The sequence below is a fragment of the Ranitomeya imitator genome, unplaced genomic scaffold (assembly GCF_032444005.1).
Source record: "Ranitomeya imitator isolate aRanImi1 unplaced genomic scaffold, aRanImi1.pri SCAFFOLD_361, whole genome shotgun sequence".
Classification (NCBI taxonomy): Eukaryota; Metazoa; Chordata; class Amphibia; order Anura; family Dendrobatidae; genus Ranitomeya; species Ranitomeya imitator.
In genome coordinates this window covers 33,989-42,500 of record NW_027194122.1, presented here as the reverse complement: position 1 = coordinate 42,500, position 8,512 = coordinate 33,989, and positions in this window count along the sequence as shown.

Here is an 8,512-nt window from a genome sequence, read left to right as displayed (position 1 = left end):
CGCCCAAATGTGGGTGAAGTTTGCGAGTCATGGGCGCACAGTCGAATTTTGGGTGAAAAACCGCATTTTCATACTCTAAAAATTTCAGACAGGTGTCAGACTTCCAGGCAGGGGGAAACCGCCGGAGGCGTACCGAGGAGGCTTCCAGGAGCCTGGGGAAGATTTTCCAAAAGTGTCCTTGACACTTAGAAATATTTTCAGAAAATCACGATTTTGTGAAAATTGACACGTTTCCCCTACTTCCACGCCAGGGGGGGCGTCAATATGTTGTGAGGTACCCCAGGACAGTCGCCCAAATGTGGGTGAAGTTTGCGAGTCATGGGCGCAAAGTCGAATTTTGGGTGAAAAACCGCATTTTCATACTCTAAAAAATTTCAGACAAGTGTCAGACTTCCAGGCAGGGAGAAACCGCAGGAGGCGTACCGAGGAGGCTTCCAGGAGCCTGGGGAAGATTATCCAAAAGTGCCCTTGACACTTAGAAATATTTTCAGAAAATCACGATTTTGTGAAAATTGACACGTTTCCCCTACTTCCACGCCAGGGGGGCGTCAATATGATGTGAGGTACCCCAAGGCAGTGACCTAACTGTGGGTGAAGTTTGCGGGTCATGGGCGCAAAGTCGAATTTTGGGTGAAAAACCGCATTTTCATACTCTAAAAATTTCAGACAAGTGTCAGACTTCCAGGCAGGGGAAAACCGCAGGAGGCGTACCGAGGAGGCTTCCAGGAGCCTGGGGAAGATTATCCAAAAGTGCCCTTGACACTTAGAAATATTTTCAGAAAATCACGATTTTGTGAAAATTGACACGTTTCCCCTACTTCCACGCCAGGGGGGCGTCAATATGTTGTGAGGTACCCCAGGACAGTCGCCTAAATGTGGGTGAAGTTTGCGAGTCACGGGCGCAAAGTCGAATTTTGGGTGAAAAACCGCGTTTTCATGCGCTAAAAATTTCAGACAAGTGTCAGACTTCCAGGCAGGGGAAAACCGCAGGAGGCGTACCGAGGAGGCTTCCAGGAGCCTGGGGAAGATTATCCAAAAGTGTCCTTGACACTTAGAAATATTTTCAGAAAATCACGATTTTGTGAAAATTGACACGTTTCCCCTACTTCCACGCCAGGGGGGCGTCAATATGTTGTGAGGTACCCCAGGACAGTCGCCTAAATGTGGGTGAAGTTTGCGAGTCACGGGCGCAAAGTCGAATTTTGGGTGAAAAACCGCATTTTCATACTCTAAAAATTTCAGACAAGTGTCAGACTTCCAGGCAGGGGGAAACCGCCGGAGGCGTACCGAGGAGGCTTCCAGGAGCCTGGGGAAGATTATCCAAACGAGTCCTTGACACTTAGAAATATTTTCAGAAAATCACGATTTTGTGAAAATTGACACGTTTCCCCTACTTCCACGCCAGGGGGGCGTCAATATGATGTGAGGTACCCCAAGGCAGTGACCTAACTGTGGGTGAAGTTTGCGGGTCATGGGCGCAAAGTCGAATTTTGGGTGAAAAACCGCATTTTCATACTCTAAAAATTTCAGACAAGTGTCAGACTTCCAGGCAGGGGAAAACCGCAGGAGGCGTACCGAGGAGGCTTCCAGGAGCCTGGGGAAGATTATCCAAAAGTGCCCTTGACACTTAGAAATATTTTCAGAAAATCACGATTTTGTGAAAATTGACACGTTTCCCCTACTTCCACGCCAGGGGGGCGTCAATATGTTGTGAGGTACCCCAGGACAGTCGCCTAAATGTGGGTGAAGTTTGCGAGTCACGGGCGCAAAGTCGAATTTTGGGTGAAAAACCGCGTTTTCATGCGCTAAAAATTTCAGACAAGTGTCAGACTTCCAGGCAGGGGAAAACCGCAGGAGGCGTACCGAGGAGGCTTCCAGGAGCCTGGGGAAGATTATCCAAAAGTGTCCTTGACACTTAGAAATATTTTCAGAAAATCACGATTTTGTGAAAATTGACACGTTTCCCCTACTTCCACGCCAGGGGGGCGTCAATATGTTGTGAGGTACCCCAGGACAGTCGCCTAAATGTGGGTGAAGTTTGCGAGTCACGGGCGCAAAGTCGAATTTTGGGTGAAAAACCGCATTTTCATACTCTAAAAATTTCAGACAAGTGTCAGACTTCCAGGCAGGGGGAAACCGCCGGAGGCGTACCGAGGAGGCTTCCAGGAGCCTGGGGAAGATTATCCAAACGAGTCCTTGACACTTAGAAATATTTTCAGAAAATCACGATTTTGTGAAAATTGACACGTTTCCCCTACTTCCACGCCAGGGGGGCGTCAATATGATGTGAGGTACCCCAAGGCAGTGACCTAACTGTGGGTGAAGTTTGCGGGTCATGGGCGCAAAGTCGAATTTTGGGTGAAAAACCGCATTTTCATACTCTAAAAATTTCAGACAAGTGTCAGACTTCCAGGCAGGGAGAAACCGCAGGAGGCGTACCGAGGAGGCTTCCAGGAGCCTGGGGAAGATTATCCAAAAGTGTCCTTGACACTTAGAAATATTTTGAAAAAAATCACGATTTTGTGAAAATTGACACGTTTCCCCTACTTCCACGCCAGGGGGGCGTCAATATGTTGTGAGGTACCCCAGGACAGTCGCCTAAATGTGGGTGAAGTTTGCGAGTCACGGGCGCAAAGTCGAATTTTGGGTGAAAAACCGCGTTTTCATGCGCTAAAAATTTCAGACAAGTGTCAGACTTCCAGGCAGGGGAAAACCGCAGGAGGCGTACCGAGGAGGCTTCCAGGAGCCTGGGGAAGATTATCCAAAAGTGTCCTTGACACTTAGAAATATTTTCAGAAAATCACGATTTTGTGAAAATTGACACGTTTCCCCTACTTCCACGCCAGGGGGGCGTCAATATGATGTGAGGTACCCCAAGGCAGTGACCTAACTGTGGGTGAAGTTTGCGGGTCATGGGCGCAAAGTCGAATTTTGGGTGAAAAACCGCATTTTCATACTCTAAAAATTTCAGACAAGTGTCAGACTTCCAGGCAGGGAGAAACCGCAGGAGGCGTACCGAGGAGGCTTCCAGGAGCCTGGGGAAGATTATCCAAAAGTGTCCTTGACACTTAGAAATATTTTGAAAAAAATCACGATTTTGTGAAAATTGACACGTTTCCCCTACTTCCACGCCAGGGGGGCGTCAATATGATGTGAGGTACCCCAAGGCAGTGACCTAACTGTGGGTGAAGTTTGCGGGTCATGGGCGCAAAGTCGAATTTTGGGTGAAAAACCGCATTTTCATACTCTAAAAATTTCAGACAAGTGTCAGACTTCCAGGCAGGGGGAAACCGCAGGAGGCGTACCGACGAGGCTTCCAGGAGCCTGGGGAAGATTATCCAAAAGTGTCCTTGACACTTAGAAATATTTTCAGAAAATCATGATTTTGTGAAAATTGACACGTTTCCCCTACTTCCACGCCAGGGGGGCGTCAATATGATGTGAGGTACCCCAAGGCAGTGACCTAACTGTGGGTGAAGTTTGCGGGTCATGGGCGCAAAGTCGAATTTTGGGTGAAAAACCGCATTTTCATACTCTAAAAATTTCAGACAAGTGTCAGACTTCCAGGCAGGGGGAAACCGCAGGAGGCGTACCGAGGAGGCTTCCAGGAGCCTGGGGAAGATTATCCAAAAGTGCCCTTGACACTTAGAAATATTTTCAGAAAATCACGATTTTGTGAAAATTGACACGTTTCCCCTACTTCCACGCCAGGGGGGCGTCAATATGTTGTGAGGTACCCCAGGACAGTCGCCCAAATGTGGGTGAAGTTTGCGAGTCATGGGCGCACAGTCGAATTTTGGGTGAAAAACCGCATTTTCATACTCTAAAAATTTCAGACAGGTGTCAGACTTCCAGGCAGGGAGAAACCGCAGGAGGCGTACCGAGGAGGCTTCCAGGAGCCTGGGGAAGATTATCCAAAAGAGTCCTTGACACTTAGAAATATTTTCAGAAAATCACGATTTTGTGAAAATTGACACGTTTCCCCTACTTCCACGCCAGGGGGGCGTCAATATGTTGTGAGGTACCCCAGGACAGTCGCCCAAATGTGGGTGAAGTTTGCGAGTCATGGGCGCACAGTCGAATTTTGGGTGAAAAAACCGCATTTTCATACTCTAAAAATTTCAGACAGGTGTCAGACTTCCAGGCAGGGGGAAACCGCCGGAGGCGTACCGAGGAGGCTTCCAGGAGCCTGGGGAAGATTTTCCAAAAGTGTCCTTGACACTTAGAAATATTTTCAGAAAATCACGATTTTGTGAAAATTGACACGTTTCCCCTACTTCCACGCCAGGGGGGCGTCAATATGTTGTGAGGTACCCCAGGACAGTCGCCCAAATGTGGGTGAAGTTTGCGAGTCATGGGCGCAAAGTCGAATTTTGGGTGAAAAACCGCATTTTCATACTCTAAAAATTTCAGACAAGTGTCAGACTTCCAGGCAGGGGAAAACCGCAGGAGGCGTACCGAGGAGGCTTCCAGGAGCCTGGGGAAGATTATCCAAAAGTGCCCTTGACACTTAGAAATATTTTCAGAAAATCACGATTTTGTGAAAATTGACACGTTTCCCCTACTTCCACGCCAGGGGGGGCGTCAATATGTTGTGAGGTACCCCAGGACAGTCGCCTAAATGTGGGTGAAGTTTGCGAGTCATGGGCGCAAAGTCGAATTTTGGGTGAAAAACCGCATTTTCATACTCTAAAAATTTCAGACAAGTGTCAGACTTCCAGGCAGGGGGAAACCGCAGGAGGCGTACCGAGGAGGCTTCCAGGAGCCTGGGGAAGATTTTCCAAAAGTGTCCTTGACACTTAGAAATATTTTCAGAAAATCACGATTTTGTGAAAATTGACACGTTTCCCCTACTTCCACGCCAGGGGGGCGTCAATATGATGTGAGGTACCCCAAGGCAGTGACCTAACTGTGGGTGAAGTTTGCGGGTCATGGGCGCAAAGTCGAATTTTGGGTGAAAAACCGCATTTTCATACTCTAAAAATTTCAGACAAGTGTCAGACTTCCAGGCAGGGGGAAACCGCCGGAGGCGTACCGAGGAGGCTTCCAGGAGCCTGGGGAAGATTTTCCAAAAGTGTCCTTGACACTTAGAAATATTTTCAGAAAATCACGATTTTGTGAAAATTGACACGTTTCCCCCTACTTCCACGCCAGGGGGGCGTCAATATGTTGTGAGGTACCCCAGGACAGTCGCCCAAATGTGGGTGAAGTTTGCGAGTCATGGGCGCACAGTCGAATTTTGGGTGAAAAACCGCATTTTCATACTCTAAAAATTTCAGACAAGTGTCAGACTTCCAGGCAGGGGGAAACCGCCGGAGGCGTACCGAGGAGGCTTCCAGGAGCCTGGGGAAGATTTTCCAAAAGTGCCCTTGACACTTAGAAATATTTTCAGAAAATCACGATTTTGTGAAAATTGACACGTTTCCCCTACTTCCACGCCAGGGGGGCGTCAATATGATGTGAGGTACCCCAAGGCAGTGACCTAACTGTGGGTGAAGTTTGCGGGTCATGGGCGCAAAGTCGAATTTTGGGTGAAAAACCGCATTTTCATACTCTAAAAATTTCAGACAGGTGTCAGACTTCCAGGCAGGGAGAAACCGCAGGAGGCGTACCGAGGAGGCTTCCAGGAGCCTGGGGAAGATTATCCAAAAGAGTCCTTGACACTTAGAAATATTTTCAGAAAATCACGATTTTGTGAAAATTGACACGTTTCCCCTACTTCCACGCCAGGGGGGCGTCAATATGATGTGAGGTACCCCAAGGCAGTGACCTAACTGTGGGTGAAGTTTGCGGGTCATGGGCGCAAAGTCGAATTTTGGGTGAAAAACCGCATTTTCATACTCTAAAAATTTCAGACAAGTGTCAGACTTCCAGGCAGGGGGAAACCGCAGGAGGCGTACCGACGAGGCTTCCAGGAGCCTGGGGAAGATTATCCAAAAGTGTCCTTGACACTTAGAAATATTTTCAGAAAATCATGATTTTGTGAAAATTGACACGTTTCCCCTACTTCCACGCCAGGGGGGCGTCAATATGATGTGAGGTACCCCAAGGCAGTGACCTAACTGTGGGTGAAGTTTGCGGGTCATGGGCGCAAAGTCGAATTTTGGGTGAAAAACCGCATTTTCATACTCTAAAAATTTCAGACAAGTGTCAGACTTCCAGGCAGGGGGAAACCGCCGGAGGCGTACCGAGGAGGCTTCCAGGAGCCTGGGGAAGATTTTCCAAAAGTGTCCTTGACACTTAGAAATATTTTCAGAAAATCACGATTTTGTGAAAATTGACACGTTTCCCCTACTTCCACGCCAGGGGGGCGTCAATATGATGTGAGGTACCCCAAGGCAGTGACCTAACTGTGGGTGAAGTTTGCGGGTCATGGGCGCAAAGTCGAATTTTGGGTGAAAAACCGCATTTTCATACTCTAAAAATTTCAGACAAGTGTCAGACTTCCAGGCAGGGGGAAACCGCCGGAGGCGTACCGAGGAGGCTTCCAGGAGCCTGGGGAAGATTATCCAAAAGTGTCCTTGACACTTAGAAATATTTTCAGAAAATCATGATTTTGTGAAAATTGACACGTTTCCCCTACTTCCACGCCAGGGGGGCGTCAATATGATGTGAGGTACCCCAAGGCAGTGACCTAACTGTGGGTGAAGTTTGCGGGTCATGGGCGCAAAGTCGAATTTTGGGTGAAAAACCGCATTTTCATACTCTAAAAATTTCAGACAAGTGTCAGACTTCCAGGCAGGGGGAAACCGCCGGAGGCGTACCGAGGAGGCTTCCAGGAGCCTGGGGAAGATTATCCAAAAGTGTCCTTGACACTTAGAAATATTTTCAGAAAATCATGATTTTGTGAAAATTGACACGTTTCCCCTACTTCCACGCCAGGGGGGGCGTCAATATGATGTGAGGTACCCCAAGGCAGTGACCTAACTGTGGGTGAAGTTTGCGGGTCATGGGCGCAAAGTCGAATTTTGGGTGAAAAACCGCATTTTCATACTCTAAAAATTTCAGACAAGTGTCAGACTTCCAGGCAGGGGGAAACCGCCGGAGGCGTACCGAGGAGGCTTCCAGGAGCCTGGGGAAGATTTTCCAAAAGTGTCCTTGACACTTAGAAATATTTTCAGAAAATCACGATTTTGTGAAAATTGACACGTTTCCCCTACTTCCACGCCAGGGGGGCGTCAATATGATGTGAGGTACCCCCAAGGCAGTGACCTAACTGTGGGTGAAGTTTGCGGGTCATGGGCGCAAAGTCGAATTTTGGGTGAAAAACCGCATTTTCATACTCTAAAAATTTCAGACAAGTGTCAGACTTCCAGGCAGGGGGAAACCGCAGGAGGCGTACCGACGAGGCTTCCAGGAGCCTGGGGAAGATTATCCAAAAGTGTCCTTGACACTTAGAAATATTTTCAGAAAATCATGATTTTGTGAAAATTGACACGTTTCCCCTACTTCCACGCCAGGGGGGCGTCAATATGATGTGAGGTACCCCAAGGCAGTGACCTAACTGTGGGTGAAGTTTGCGGGTCATGGGCGCAAAGTCGAATTTTGGGTGAAAAACCGCATTTTCATACTCTAAAAATTTCAGACAAGTGTCAGACTTCCAGGCAGGGGGAAACCGCCGGAGGCGTACCGAGGAGGCTTCCAGGAGCCTGGGGAAGATTTTCCAAAAGTGTCCTTGACACTTAGAAATATTTTGAGAAATTTCCGATTTTGTGAAAAATGACCCCTTTCCCCTACTTCCACCCTAAAGGGGCGTCAATATGTTGTAAAGCACCCCCGAGACAGAGACCTAAGCGTGGGCAAAGTTTGGGTCTGATGGGTGGAACACTGAAAAAAACGCGATTTTTCCACTTAGAACAAACATAGAACTTTCAGACTTCCAGGCGGGGGGAAAGCTCTGAAGCTGTACCGAGGACACTTCCATGGCCCCCGGATCGATTTTCAAGAACGAGTCCTTGGGACTTTGAAATTTTTCGGCGATGCGTTTTTGGCTTCCGGGAGCCGCAGAACGTTGGGAAATTCGTTCCGCTCGCCGGCTCCAGGTGTTTCGGGCTAGTCCAGGCCCCAGCTACGCCGCCTGGCCGCCAAATTTCGCAAAATCGAAAAAAAAAAAAATAGAACCGGCATGAGGAATTTCTGGCCGCCGGATCCGCCGCACAGCTCCAGGAAGTCGGACACTTTTCGGCTTCGCTCCCTTAAAGTGGGGGTCGGTGTTTCGCCATGCAAATACCCACTTTTGCACACCAGCTGCAGGATATAGGAGAGAGGGGTACCTCTCGGGCCCGACTGATTTCCGATGTTTTCGTGGTTCCTCAAGTCGGGTAGGCGGTTTGGCGAGTACCCCCCTGTTTGCATGGAAGTCCGCCCTCGCGTCGACACCAGGCTTCCGCGGCTCCAGGGGGACTCTTGCCGGTCGTCTGCCCCAAGTCAGAGACGCGTTTCCCGGGTCGCCTGAGCCTGAACGGACCCTCCCCAAGCGTGTTCTGGTTCTCCGAGGGTGACGGATGTCAGA